The following is a 15774-nucleotide window of genomic DNA, read 5'->3' on the forward strand; positions in this document are numbered from 1 at the left end:
ATGGTCCCATGAAATTGATGTCCAAACATCAAAGATCTCAACTACCAAAATAGGGTTAAGGGGTATCATGTTCCTCATATTGATACGACCAAAAGACTGGTAGGTGGGACAAGCCTTATAAAAATCAAAAGTATCTTTAAAAAGAGTGGGCTAATAAAATCCGCATTGGAGAACCTTTATGGCAGTCTTGTTAGGTCCAAAGTGTCCACCACATGCATGATCATGGAAAAAAGATAAAATTAAGTATTGCTCATGATCAGGCACACAATGTTTGATAATTTGGTCAGGACAAACTTTAAAAAGATAAGGGTCATCCCAAAAGAAATGCTTAACTTGGGAAAGGAATTGATACCTATCTTGGGTGGACCTGTGATCCAGAGTCACACCTGAAACTAAGAAGTTGACAATGTTAGCAAACCATGGCTCACAGGACACTGCAAGTAACTGTTCATCTAGAAAGTTCTCATTGACTGGAGAATCAATAGTCAAGGAATTAGGAAGCCGAGATAAATGGTATGCAACAAGTTTTTCAACGCCTTTCTTATCCTTAATCTTCAAATTAAACTCTTACAAAAGTAAAACCCACCTAATGAGACGGGCTTTGGCATCCTTCTTCTGAACTAGGTATCTAAGAGCGAAATGATCAGTGTACACCATCACATGTGACCCAACTAAGTAAGACCGAAACTTTTTTAGCGCAAACACAACAACTAAAAATTCTTTTTCAGTGGTTGTATAGTTGAGTTGTCCATCATATAGGGTCCTACTAGCATAGTAAATGACAATGAACAACTTATTAATCCTTTGACCCAAAACTGCCCCTATGGTAAAATCTGAAGCATCACACATTAGTTCAAAAGGTTCAGTCCAAATAAATGGTTGAACAATGGGTCCATTGGTCAACTCCTTCTTAAGTTGCTTAAAGGATTCTAGGCACTCTTTAGAAAACTCAAAAGTTTGATCTTTGGCAAGTAGTGCAGTGAGAGGGCCGGCTAACTTACTAAAGTCCTTCATGAACCTTCTATAGAAGCTAGCATGGCCTAGAAAAGACTGAACATCCTTAACAGATTGGGGAGTCGATAAATTATCAATTAAATCCACTTTGGCTCTATCTATCTTAATTCCCTCATTGGATACTACATGGCCTAAAACAATACCAGATTTAACCATAAAATGGTATTTTTTCCAATTCAAAACTAAATTCTTAGATATGTACCTTTTCAAAACTAGGGAAAGATAGTGAAGACACTTAGAATAGGAATTCCCATGAATTGAAAAGTCATCCATAAATACTTTTAAGAATTTTTTGATCATGTCAGAAAAGATGCTCATCATGTATCGTTGGAACATAGCAAGGGCATTGCAAAGCCCAAAGGGCATACACCTATAAGCAAATGTTCCATATGGGCATGTAAAAGTGGTCTTATGTTGTTCCTCCAAAGCAATTGGGATCTGGTTATAGCTGAAATATCCATCAAGAAAACAATAATATTCATGTCCAGCTAACCTCTCTAACATCTGGTCAATGAATGGCAATGGGAAGTGATCCTTCCAGGTTGGCACATTAAGTTTCCTGTAGTCTATGCAAACTCTCCACCCTAATTGGACATGGATTGGAATCAGTTCGTTATTGGCATTAGGAACTACAGTAACACCAGACTTCTTGGGTACTACATGAACTAGGCTTAACCATTGGCTACCAGAAATAGGATAAATTATTTCATGATCCAAGCACTTTAGGATCTCTTTCTTAATGGCTTTCATCATCATTGGGTTAGCTCTTCTTTGGGGTTCCATAGATGATTTGGAATCCTCTATAAGATGTAAATGATGTTGCACAATAGAGGGGCTTATACCCTTGATGTCAGTTATGGTCCCACCTAGGGCTTTCTTATTGTCTTTTAACACTTTAAGCAATTCCTCTTCCTGGCTAGAAGTCAAATCTAAAGAAATTATTACTGGAAGAGTTTGGTCAGGCCCTAGGAAAGCATATCTTAAATTAGATGGCAACTCCTTAAGATCTAGCTTAGGGGGCTCAACTATGGAAGGTTTGGGAATGAAATTTGAAAGGGGTCTAAGCGCTCTACAAGTGTGTGAAGACTCAAGACTTTAGAAAAGAATTTTTTACTATCATCATCCAACTCATTCATACACTCTTAGAATTCTGAATCAAAATCAATATCAAAGTTGGTAATTAAATCATCAGAAAATCCAAAAAATCCTCAAGCATATTGATCTCTTCTTCCATATGTGGTTGCTTGCCTATCCTTAACATGTTAAACTCAACAGTTTGGTTGCCAAAAGATAACCTTAGAAAACCATTTTGGTAATTGATTAATGCATTACTGGTAGCCAGGAATGGTCTTCCTAGAATTATTGGGATCTCATCCTTGGTTGAGAAGGGCTTGGTATCTAATATAATGAAATCAATTGGGAAAATAAATTCCCCCACCTAAGTAAGACATCCTCAACCATCCCTTTATGATCTTAACAAACCTATCTGCCAACTGAAGAGTAGTTCCAGTGGCTTTCAATTCTCCTAATTGTAGTTTCTTATACACATGGTAAGCCAAAAGATTTACACTTGCACCAAGGTCAAGTAAGGCATGCTCAATGTAGGTGTTGTCTATGACACAAGCTATGGTAGGGCTTCTTGGATTCTCATACTTGGCGGCTATAGGTTGAGTAATTTTAGAACTAATATTAGCTGCTAAGAATGCCTTTTTGGGCACACTAGTGATACATTTGTGAGTACACAAATCTTTTAGGACCTTCGTATAGGTGGGGATGTGGGATATGGCATCCAAAAGAGGAATGTTCACTTCTACCTTCTTAAAGACTTATAAAATTTTATCCATGGAAGCAATCTTCTTTTTGTTTATCAACCGATTAGGAAAGGGGACAGGAGGAACATAAAGACTTTTAGGGATTTGTCATTTTTTAAAAGAATCATGTTTGGTTTCCTCAACCAAATCATCTTTAGTTTCAGAAGAATCTTTAGGTTCATCTGACGAACCTGGAACAAGAGGCACACTTGTGTCCTCAACAGAAGGAGAGTTAATAGGAGTAATAGATGGAGATGATGTAGGAACACTCTGTTAGTACTCTTTACCACTCCTAAGGGCATAAACAACATTACATTGGTTGGAGGGCCCTTGTTGGGTCTGACCTTGTACTACATTCGGAGGTACTACTGAACTAACTGGCTGATGATGCCTAGGGTTAGGCTCTGGTTGACTGTGCAAAGTTTCCTTCTCCCTCTCACGCAAAATTAAGACAACTTGGGTGAGTTCTCTCATAATATTTTGATAGCTTGTCATGAGGAGGACCATATTCTTTTCCAAATCACTTACCCTACTTGCCTCTCTAGTGTTGGTAAATCCAGGGGGTTGCTGATGAGATGATAGGAGAGGTGGCTTAGGAAGACTAGCCTGAGATCCTACATTTGGCCTGGGAAAAGCATTTGGGGCAAAAGATTGTTCTCAAAGGGAGGCCTTCAGGGTCTAGGTTGACTTTGATTGTGGAAATTGGAAGACCCTGCTTGGTTGCCCTGGTTCCAGGAGAAATTTGGGTGATTTCTCCACCCTGGATTGTAAGTGTTATTATATGGATTATTATGATATAAGGCATAACACTTTCATTGGAAATGTCCCCAGAGGTGTTGGGGCATTCTTCCATAACATGTCCAGGGGACTGGCACCAATTGCACATCTTAACCATAATGATTGATGATGGCTCTCTGATAAAAATACCCTCAATCCTTTTGATAAGGCTATCTAAGTGATCTTCCTTGGCTAATAACCCATCCACAAAATATCCTTTTCCTCCTATGGTTTTTTCACTTTTTTGGGCATATTCCCACTCACGGGTTTTGTCAGCTAAGTCAAGTAAGAATTCCCATACCTTTCCTTCATCTGTAAAGGATGTAAATCCCCATAGGGCACATAGACTCTATCATTTGTTTAGTTGGGTAATCAATACCCTCATAAATTATTTAACATAAATTGCATAAGTCTAGGCCATGATGAGGGCATTCTTAAAGTATATCCTTGAATCTCTCCATAAGTTTGGAAAGAGCTCACTAGGCTTTTGCCTAAACTAAATGATATCACTTCTAAGCTTATTGGTCTTGTGAGTTGGGAAAAACTTCTTAAGGAAGATAACTATGAATTTCTCCCATGTGGTTATGGAATTTGTGGGTAACCCATACAACCACTTCTTAGCTTGGACTTTTAATGCAAAAGTGATGAACCTAAGCTTAACATCATCATCAAAAAGCTGTTGGACTTTAATTAGAATGCATACCTCTTCAATTCCCTACGGAATTGGCATGCATCCTTAGAGGGCAGCCTATGGAAGTGGGGCAATAATTTTGAGCTCAAAATTATTGCCCTGGGCTTGTGGTAGAACTATACAGGAAGGTTGGGCTGCTCTAGCAGGTTAGAACCTATCTTTCAAAGATTTAAGTGGAGGATTTTGTTGTTGGTCTCCCATATTGAAAGCTATTGATAAGAGAATTGGTATAGGATCACTACTTGTTGGATCTCTTCTTTCTAACCGATTCTTAGTATTACGTACGCAACTCACTCATACAACAGAAAACTACCCACAACTAGAGTCTGACAAGAACAAAAGAATGGAAAGAAAAACTTTTTTTTTTGGCTTTTTGGGAGCTTACAGGCAGGGATCCAGGGTTGCTCAATTCCTAAGGTACTGCTACAGGGCGGAATCTGTCTTTCTCATACTATGAGGCTTGGCGACCTCCATCAATACAACTACTATTGCAAGTTGTTCTTCTCAGGAATTCAATAAATGATAAAACAAAAAGGAAATAAAGCACTCCGATTTACCAAAAGCAAGCAAAAGATAACATGGAACTGTCTCTCCGGCAATGGCACCAAAAACTTGTTTGAATTTTAAAAGTAACTGTAAGCGTACGGATCAGTGTAGCTACCGGGTCGAACATAAGGAGAGTAGCCACTTTATTTTTAGCTTCTTTTCGTAATGCAAAAGTATAATGATTGATTATGGTGATCTATTTCTAAATACTGTCCTAACACAAATGCATCTAAAAGCGTCCTAACCAACACATCCAGGGAAATTAGAATTGAAATTGCAATAAAAATTGAATAACCTAACCATTCACATCTAACCCTAACCATTCATCATCTAGGAATTTAAATACTCAAATCATGAAAAAAAAAAAAAAAAATAATAACTTAAAGTAAAATTATTGAAAAGTAAATAAATAAAATAAAAAGTAAATAAAGCTAGAAAGAGGCACACAAGTAGGTATCTCTACTTAGCCCAAGGGATGCACCATAAATAATATGAGCTTCCCTCTTACAAGGCTTTTCTACTTGGCTTTAGGGGAAGAGATGCAATATAAATAATCAAAATAAAAGGATGGTTCCATAGCTAGAGAGGGGTAAAGCCAATGCACAATCTAGCCATGAACCTTGGGGAAAAGGGAAAGCAATAAAGTAAAGACTGAAATTAAAAACCTAAGTTAAGAAGGAAAGGGTAGTCATGAGAGGGAATGAGAGGGGGAAGAGAACAGTTATGAGAAACTTACCTACCTGAACTTCAATACTTGAACTTGAAAGCTTGATTAAGATTTGAAATACTGCCAGTGCTAAAACCAAATCTAGAATGAACCAAATCTGAAATTGCTAGTACTAGAGAAAACAAATCTAAAAGAGAAACTTGAACTTGAACAGAGATACTTCAAAGCTTGGATCTTGTCATCTAGATCTAAACCTTGAACTAGAGAATTAAAATTACAATACCATAAACCATAAACATTAAAGAAAATTTGCATTCATTAATTAAAACTCCATTACAAAAGTGTTTAACAAAAAAGTAAGAAGAACTAAAAAGAGACTAAAACTAGAGAAGAGAACTAGAGAAAGAGATAAAACCCTAAAAATAGAATTACGCCTAAGAAAAGAGAAAAAGAGAGCACAAAAAATAATAATCAGCCATCCTCTCCCCTTAAACTTTTTTTTTTTATAGAGAAATAGGGAGAGAGACCAACGATTTGGGTTTTGGGGGCCCACAATTGTGAGGTGGAGGAGAGAGAGTGTAGCCCATGATTTTCCTATATTTTTTCTATTTACTTCCTATTTCTTTCTCTTATTTCCTTCTTTCTCTCTCTCTCTTTCTCTCTCTCTCTCTCTTCAAAAACAAATCCAACAAATAACGACCAAAAGGTTCGAACTTAAGACCTCCTGGTGAGCAAGGGATTTTGCACTCCACAACTCACCAACTATGCTAGGTAGTTGTTGTTACCAAAAATGAATTTTCAATTACTCAAGGGGGTGGTTCATCGATCTTTGTTCGCATTTAGAATATCTCTTGTACACTTGGGACAACTGCAAATGGGTTGGTTCTGCATCTCAGTTCAGTTTTGGTCCATTACTCTTTTTTTAGCCTGAAAAGAATAATCACTTGTATAGGTGATCAAACAGATGCGTACTTTTAATTGAACATGTCCATCTTGCTCAAAATTTTATCCTCTTCGCAAACATGAAAAGAAACAAGACCTCTTTATGTGTAAAATTGGAGATATAGTGCCCGATAGTCCTTAAGGCCTTGAAAATATAAAATCTAAAAAAAGAGAGTAAAACCCAAAGTAGCTCCATTCTAAATATGTAAAATGCATATTTTACTAACCTAGATTTCACACATAAATGTGATCATCACCTACTATACCCAGGATCACAGATGCAGTACCTTAATTGCACAAATGCCGTCAAGATCACTATCTAAAATTAGAGTACGCTAATAAAATCATACATATATTGCTGGTGATGTACTAAAATGATAAGCTACATTACACAAGATTCATTTGTAACAACCCATAAGTGTAATATTTACATCTTACATATTTCATCAACATTTACATCAAAAGTATTAACTGAAATAACTGAGGTGTTGTCCATCAGCCTCCTGGTGTCTCGTAGAGACGAATCTCACAACCGTTGCCAAAGTCCAATCCTGCCACAGCACCGGTTCTACCATCTAAAAATACTAATCAATGGGGGGTGAGCTTCACAAGCCCAGTGAGGGGTGTGCATGCAAGCACACACAACAAAAGATGCAATGCAGGTTTCACACAGACATATGATGCCTATGAATCCATTTATTTTATTATCCTATTTCCATTACTAGGTCCATCATCTGGTATAGGTGCTATGCAACGAGGTGGCATCCCTTCCCCATACAATGGGCTCCAGGGATACAAGCTTGTTAAGCGAAAGTTTGCAGGTCCCAAAATCCTACACAATCAGCTGCCCTGCAAACCTCCAAAGGTAACTCCAAATAGTCAGCCATGGTCTTGGAATCCTATACCTCAGTCACCCATGCTGTGGACAGCCACGGTCCCAGAAACCTACACAATCAGTCACCCGTGCTATATCTGCCTCTGAGTAGTATAGTATATCGTACTCTCAATAACATATTGTCCTTTGGGATTAGCCAGTACCTAACCACTATTGGCAAGGGGTGTAGCACCAGGGTATATGAATCCTAACTATATGCATTCTACATGCATCTATAGTAATCAATCATACATCGGTGGCTATCACTGTAATACTGACTTCTGAGCCCATGGTGCCGGAAACACACCTCGGCCATACCGTGCCTTAGACCATCGATGTTACAATCATTACCACTCATCTATAACTACGCATCCACAAAACCTCGATCACATAATAATATCGGTACAACCATGCCACATGTGCAATATATATGTAATTTGTTGTATAAAAATACATAAAAAAATGGAATTCAACCACAATACACATGAACATGCATAAAGAAAAATATAAAAAAAACACTCCGTAAAAGAAATCAAACACTCACTCACCTTGTTACCCAAATCACAAGTATGAGGAGATCCTCGCAATCGACTTCGTATCCTCGCCCGATTGTTTAGGTTCTTAACTAAGTGTGTGTCATTTATTAAATATTTATAACACTTATCTACATCTGAATTGACTCATTATAGGTTCACTACTAAACCCAAAACAACTCTTGACAGCCCATATCCCAATCTCATTTAAAACCTCGGAAATACCCCCGAGTTACCCCTACTCATAGGGCTAATTTGGGTAAATAGGTAGGGAACGTAACCCACAAGGGGTAGGGTACCATTCAACCAAAACAGGGGCTGATTGGGCTTAAAAATACCCAACCAGTGGGAGACAACCAGCCGGCCTCTTGCCCAACTGATGGGAAAGATTCTATAGAAATTTTTGCACTTCCATATACCGTTCTGCCATTTTTTCTGGCTTGGGCTGCTCATGGCCAATGGGGAAGGTCTTATATGACCTCTAAGGTCAATTTACAGCCCCTAACACAACCAATTACAGTAGTTAAAATTACATAACCGTACACTACCCAATTCCCTAAACAAAATTCAGAATTGGGCATAATTTGGGTGGCTGGATCCATTTTCTCCAAAATTCTCCATTCAATTTAGTTCAATTAAATGGAATACAGTAATCCCGGTACAGTTTCAGTCTCAATTCAACCCAATATTGGGTTATAGAGAATGAATTAAGCTAATTAATGTCAATTCCCCAAATCTGAATTCAGTTAAAATTCTGCATATACTTTTCTGCAGAATTTTAATGACATACAACCTCAATTCTGTCCCTGTTTGCATAAATTTCTCATGAACAGGCCCTTTGTTTTAGGGTTCCAGGGATGAGTTTCAAGCAATGAAAGTCCCTGAACCCTTTCTAAAATTAGGGATTATGCCATAGGGTATGAATTCAGTCCCTAATTTTACTGAATTTCCTAATCTTAGTATGCTAATGCTATTAACCTAACCGATTTCACAAAAAAAAAGGGCAGCAACACTTACCTATGAGAAGGCAGTCCTCCTCGTCTTCTTCTTCTTCTTCTTCTTCTTTCTTTCCGCTTTGCTGTTCCACTGTATCACACAGTAAAATGGGGTGAACAAGATGAAACTTATTTTTTTATCCAAACGGTCCTTAGGGCCCATTTGGATGAACTACTTAAAATACTTAAAAAATTACTTCTTAAATCTGAATTTTAAAAATATAACCTTAAAACTAATTAAAATTAATTTCTCATTAATGGACCCACCAAATACTGACCTATTAGGTTGGATTTGGTTAGCACTATGGCCTCTACACATTGGGTAAGTGCGAGGCTCAGGGGGTGTAGGGATGTGGGCTCCACAAAAAAATCCGAAATTTCTGTACATTCTACCAGCCGAACTAGCTGGCCGATTGGCAGCAGGGTATCCCGCCAGTATACCCATTTTCAACCCATTTGCTATCCTACCTCTTGAGCTTGTGAGTCTACCCAATGTAGGACTGGTCCCACTCATATTTTGTCCGTACACCTTTTTCTGACTAGAGGATGGCCAACTTCCCTCTCTTTCTGCTGTAGAAATGAATCCACTATAGCAAGGCAGCCTATCTCCTATGCCAGCTAGGACCTGACATTGAGCTTATTTGCTTGTAATTTTTGGTGTTACAATTTCCCCCTTCCTTGCAAAAATTTTATCCTCGAAATTTGTAGGGTTGTTCGTTATCAATGAGCAATCTCGTTTACTTTATTACCACTCTTATCCACTAAGTTGCATCATCAAATTTTTACTTAGTGTTTACTAGCATGGCCACATGTCTTGGTAGTACTGGTTGGTTTCAGAAACACACACCCATTTGGCCATACTGATCCCTTATCCATTCATGTCCTTAATTCCACATACCACTCTACTCCTTACTTTCCAATTATATCTTCACACAAACAAATATTATTTCTACCTCGCCCATGTATCTTTACCAGGGTACTTAGATTTGATCTCTGTAAGGATATACAAAGTCCTAGAATTCCACACTGGTTCTATATTAGTTGATTCACAATTTCACTCTCTTCACTCTATGAGAGTCAGTGTTGTGGATTCCATTTCCATATCATGTCTTCCAAGCCAAAGTATTAACCATATTATAATATATCCTTCTCTTACTTTAGTTTAAAGATTCCATCAAATACCCAAAATAATATTCCATCATTTACGTGGCTTCATAATTTATCGGGGCTTCCTACTTCACTTCACCATACATATACACATACTTAGTCTATTATTTATTTCTCTTATAATATAAACTTCCATATCTCTATTTACAATACTTGACCTCTCACATCATCCAAACATACTAAATATTACCAATATTCCACCAATGTCCTTAATATCCATAGTTCGCTCTAATTTAAAATTTAAATCTTCGCAATTTCTGATCTCATATTTTAATTTTAAATGATTTCTTCACATACTCAGATATATAATCTAGATCCTCAATGGTTCGTAATGTTTTCTCACATTCTTACCATATAGATTTAATTTTCTTTACCTTTAATCACTCATACAACTTGATCTCAGGTCTACTCACTTGGTTTTTTTATCATTCTTACTATTTCATATTTTCTATACTGACCTTGTCACTTGAACCAGTAGCAATGTTGGATCTATTAGGTGGCACATTTTAGGTACCAGCTACCCAATACCATTCTCACTTCTTTACAATGAGAACACCCGTATTACTTCATCTGCCTTTTTGGTAGTTATGGCTAAGGTCACCGTGAATACCACTCTTGATCAACAGTAATTGCAAATGAACTCATCCTAACCCCTTTTCATGAATCAAGGATAGTCAGTGAAGCAAAGGGTCGTGTCTAGAATCATTGTATGATGTCATTCCTTCAGTGCCACTTAGAATTAATATCTCCTAATATTGACAACATTCTATTCTTCTTTCCAAAATTTGCACATGTGGTGTAGCTTCCGTGTTTAAGTAATTTCACAGTCTAGTTATGCTTTGTAACTCTTACCTAGCATCTTCTTCATATGTGGTGCTGATATCACTTTCCTTTATAGCTCTCTTCACCTTACTTTCTTAGGTAGTCAGTTTGCACATCACATAGACTCTGCAGGTAGATAGCCACTCCATCTCTAATTTGCTCAATTGGGTTAGGTCCAAGTATATGGATGGAACATGGTAACTTGTATCCTCACTAGTCAGATACCATCCATCAACTTGTGCTAGACTCTTTAACTTATGTAGTTTAGCAGCTTGCATTAATGATACAACAAAGTGATGCATCACATTCCAATAATGCATACTAGAGCGTTAAATAAATGGGATGCATCATGTATTCAGTAATATAGAGGAAAATGTTATCCATACCTACAACTTACCTATGATCACTTCAAACGTAGTCTTGGCTCAGTCCGTTGTCATTATACATGCCCCCTTTATGCATTATGATACCTTATTGCATCTAAATCGGTGGATGAGCTATTGATATTGAGGGGTTCATATATGAGTCATATGCCCAATCTATTTCCATACAAAACACAGCTTCTTCTAGGGACATGATCGAGCCTTATGCTCAAATTGGTTACACCGATAACACTGAAGTGAACCCACTTGCTGAGGTACCACTACTGCTAACCTTGGTTGTTCTGGTACTTGGCCAACTTCTGGTCTGCTGAATTATGGTGCATGTTTGAGATTTAAAATGTAACCGCAAGCGTACGGATCAGTGTAGCTACGGGTCGAACACAGGGAGAGCAGCCACTTTATTTTTTTATTTCTTTTAATAATGCGAAAGTGAACTGATTAATGGTTGTGATCTAATTCTAATTACCGTCCTAAACATATGTATCTAAAATAACGTCCTAACCATTCGTCATCTAAGAATTTAAAGACGCAAGCCACGCAATTAAAATTTAATAAATAAATAACTGAAAATAAACAACCCACGCAATTTTAAAAAAAAAATAATGGGAAAAAATGCTGAAATAAAAATAAAGTAAAAGAAAGGGGATAAAGCTAAAGAGAGCCTTACAAGTAGGTTTCTCTACTTAGCCCGAGCGATGCATCATAATATGAGCTTCCCTACTTGACCAGAGAGTCACTCTTACAAGGGTTACTCTACTTGGCTTTAGGGAAAGGGAAACAATTAAAATAAAAGCAATAAATTGGTTGTTCTATGGCTAGGAGGGGCAAAGCCAACACATACACTAGCCATGAACCTTGGGGGAAAGGGATAGCTATAATATAACGACTGAAAATAAAAATCCTAAATTAAGAAAGAAAGGGTAGTCAGAAGAGGGAATGAGCGGGGGGAGAGAAGACTACTGAAGGAGCCTACTTACTTGAATCAATGCTTGAACTTGAAAAAAAAAATTGCTCCACGGCTCATGATCTTGTCACCTAGATCTAAGCCTAGATCTATAACTTAAAAAATTACAACTCAATTGCATAAATCATAAACATAAAAAGGCTGAATAAAAATAAAAGAGTGCTTGTATTAATTGACATAAAAAAACTATTACAAAAGTGATTAAAGTAAAAATAGAGAAGAACTAAAACTAAAGGATGAGAGAGGGAGAGAGAGAGAGCAACTAAAAAAAAACTAGAAGAAGAATGAATTATCTCCCCTCCTCTTACATGAGTTGTATTTATAGGGAATGGGGAGGTAGGGTAACAATTTTTTCTTTCCTAAAAGAGAGAAACCCACAATTGATTGTGAGATATTTTGAGACCAAAAGTGCTAAGATGGAGGAGAGAAGAGAGAGAAATAAACTTTGAGAAATTTCCTAAAATTTTTTTGCTTATTTTCTTTCCTTTTTTTTTTTAATTTATTTTTCTTCTTTTTCTCTCTCCTAGGGACGATTTTCTTCTTGCTTTATGTGATTTGGACAATCTTTTGGTGGGTGATGATGTGGAGGAGTGAGAAGATTTGGACAATCTTTATTTATCCTCTTTTTTTTTTCTTTCCTTTTTTTTTCTTCTCTTCTTGCGCAGGAACCCTTCCACGATTTTGCTTGCTTCTAATTTGATGTGGAAATCTCCTCCGTGCCAGTAGTGCTTTAAGTGAGTGAAAAGCAGAAAATCTTCAACAAAATTCTCTAAAAAAAAACAATCATAAGATCCGAACTTGAGACCTCTTGGTGAGCAAGGGAATTTTGCACACCATAGCTCACCAACTACACTAGGTAGTTACCAAAAACGAATCTTCAATCACTTAAAGATGTGGTCCATCGATCCTTGTTGGCATTTAAAATATTTCTTGTACCTCTGGGACAACTGCAAATGGGCTGGTTCTGCATCTCAGTTCAGTTTTAATCCATTATTCTTTTTCTGGCCCGAAAAGAATAATTATTTGTACGGGTGACCAAACGAATGTGTACTTTTAATTGAACACGTCCATCTTGCTCAGAATTTCGTCCTCTTCGCAACCATGAAAAGAAATAGGACCTCTTTACGTGTAAAATTGAAGATGTAGCGCCTGATAGTCCTTAAGGCCTTAAAAATATAAAACTTGCAAAAAGAGAGTAAAACCCAAGGTGGCTCCATTCTAAATATGTAAAATGCATGTTTTATTACCCTAGATTTCACACATTAATGTGCTCATCAGGTTCCGTGGATGGTTTGGAATCCTCCATAAGATGTATATGATGTTGCACAATGGAAGGGCTTATACCTTTGATATCAGCCATGGTCCAACCTAGGGCTTCCTTATTGTCTTTTAACACTTTAAGTAGCTCCTCTTCCTGGCTAGAAGTCAAATTTGAAGAAATTATTACAAGAAGAGTCTGGTCAGGCCCTAGGAAAGCATACCTCAAATTAGATGGTAACTCCTTAAGATCTAGCTTAGGGGGCTCAACTATGGAAGGTTTGGGAATGAAATTGGAAAGGGGTCCTAAGGGCTCCACAAGTGTGTGAAGATTCAAGACTTCAGAAAAGAAATTTTCACTGTCATCATCCAACTCATCCATACACTCTTGGAATTCTGAATTGAAATCAATATCAAAGTTGGTAACTAAATCATCAGAAAAATCTAGAAAATCCTCAAGCATATTGATCTCTTCTTCCTTATGTGGTTGCTTGCCAATCCTAAACATGTTAAACTCAACAGTTTGGTAACCAAAAGATAATCTTAGGAAACCATTCCGGCAATTGATTAATGCATTACTGGTAGCCAAGAATGGTCTTCCTAGAATTATTGGGATCTCATCCTTGGTTGAGAAGGGCTTAGTATCTAACACAATGAAATCAACAGGGAAAATAAATTCTCCCACCTTTAGTAAGACATCCTCAACCATCCCTTTAGGAATCTTAACAGACCTATCTGCCAACTGAAGAGTAGTTCCAGTGGCTTTCAATTCTCCTAATCCTAGTTGCTTGTACACATGGTAAGATAAAAGATTCACACTTACGCCAAGGTCAAGTAAGGCATGCTCAATATAGGTGTTGCCTATGACACAAGATATGGTAGGGCTCCCTGGATCCTTATACTTGGCTGCTATAGGCTGAGTAATTATGGAACTAATGTTACCTGCCAAGAACGGCTTTTTGGGCACATTAGTGATACGTTTGTGAGTACGCAAATATTTTAGTACCTTTGCATAGGCAGGGATCTGGGATATGGCATCCAAAAGAGGGATGTTCACTTCTACCTTTTTGAAGACTTCTAAAATTTTATCCATGGAAGCAGTCTTCTTTTTGTGTACCAAGCGATTAGGGAAATGGGATAGGATGAACGTAAGGACTGTTAGGGATTTGCCCCTGTTCAGAAGAATCATTTTTGGTTTCCTCAACCAAATCATCTTTAGTTTCAGAAAAATCTTTAGGTTCATCAGACGAACCTGGAACAAGAGGCACACTCGTGTCCTCAACTGAAGAATAGTTAACAGGAATAATAGATGGGGAAGATTTAGAAACACTCTGTTGGTACTCTCTACCACTTCTAAGGGCATAAACAACATTACATTGGTTAGAGAGCCCTTGTTGGGTCTGACCTTGTACTATATTCAGTGGTGCATTAGTTGATGTTTGTGAACTAACAGCCTGATGATGCCTAGGGTTAGGCTCTGGTTGACTGGGTAAAGTTCCTTTCTCCCTCACGCATAATTAAGACAACTTGAGTGAGTTCTCTCGTAAGATTTTGATGGCTTGTCATGAGGAGGGCCATTTTTTTTTCCAAGTCACTTATTCTACTTACCTCTCCAGTGTTGGTAAACCCAGGGGGTTGCTGATAAGATGATAGGAGAGGGGCCCTAGGAAAACTCACCTAAGGTCCTACATTTGACCTAGGAAAAGTATTTTGAGAAAAAGATTGTTGTGCAAAGGGAGGCTTTTGGAGTCCAGGTTGACCTTGATTATGGAAATTTGAAGGCCCTGCTTGGTTGCCCTGATTCCAAGAGAAATTTGGGTGATTTCTCCATCCTGAATTGTAAGTATTACTATATGGATTATTCTGGTATAAGGTATTAACACTATCATTAGAAGTGCCCCCATAGGTGTTGGGGCATTCTTCTATGACATGTCCAGGGGACTGGCACCAAGCACAAATCTTAACCAAATTGACTGATGATGGCTCTCTAGGAACAATAGCCTCAATCCTCTTGATTAGGCTATCCAAATGGGCTTCCTTGGCTATTATCCCATCCACAAAATATCCTTTTCCTCCTATGGTTTCTTTCATTCTCTTGGGTTGATTCCCACTCACGGGTTTTGTCAGCTAAGTCAAGTAAGAATTCCCATGCCTTTCCTTCATCTGTAAAGGATGTGAATCCCTCAGGGCACATAGACTCTATCATTTGTTTAGTTGGGTAATCAATACCCTCATAAATTATTTGACATAAATGCCATAGGTCTAGGCTATGGTGAGGGCATTCTTGGAGTAGATCCTTGAATCTCTCTATAAGTTTAGAAAATGACTCAC

General features: G+C 37.7%; 1 long non-coding RNA gene and 1 other non-coding gene across 2 annotated transcripts; one reads left to right on the forward strand and one right to left on the reverse strand.

The window, feature by feature from the left end:
* The first annotated feature begins 4016 nt into the window (after positions 1 to 4016).
* Positions 4017 to 4122, forward strand: LOC122067887. The gene has a single exon (XR_006136904.1). It is a non-coding gene; the product is annotated as a small nucleolar RNA R71 (small nucleolar RNA).
* A 2727-nt stretch (positions 4123 to 6849) lies between these two features.
* On the reverse strand, positions 6850 to 8926 carry LOC122067876. Its single transcript, XR_006136900.1, has 2 exons — positions 8873 to 8926; positions 6850 to 6999 (listed from the first exon to the last, which is right to left on the reverse strand). It is a non-coding gene; the product is annotated as an uncharacterized LOC122067876 (long non-coding RNA).
* Positions 8927 to 15774: the final 6848 nt, after the last annotated feature.

This window comes from Macadamia integrifolia, unplaced genomic scaffold (genome assembly GCF_013358625.1).
Source record: "Macadamia integrifolia cultivar HAES 741 unplaced genomic scaffold, SCU_Mint_v3 scaffold319, whole genome shotgun sequence".
Classification (NCBI taxonomy): Eukaryota; Viridiplantae; Streptophyta; class Magnoliopsida; order Proteales; family Proteaceae; genus Macadamia; species Macadamia integrifolia.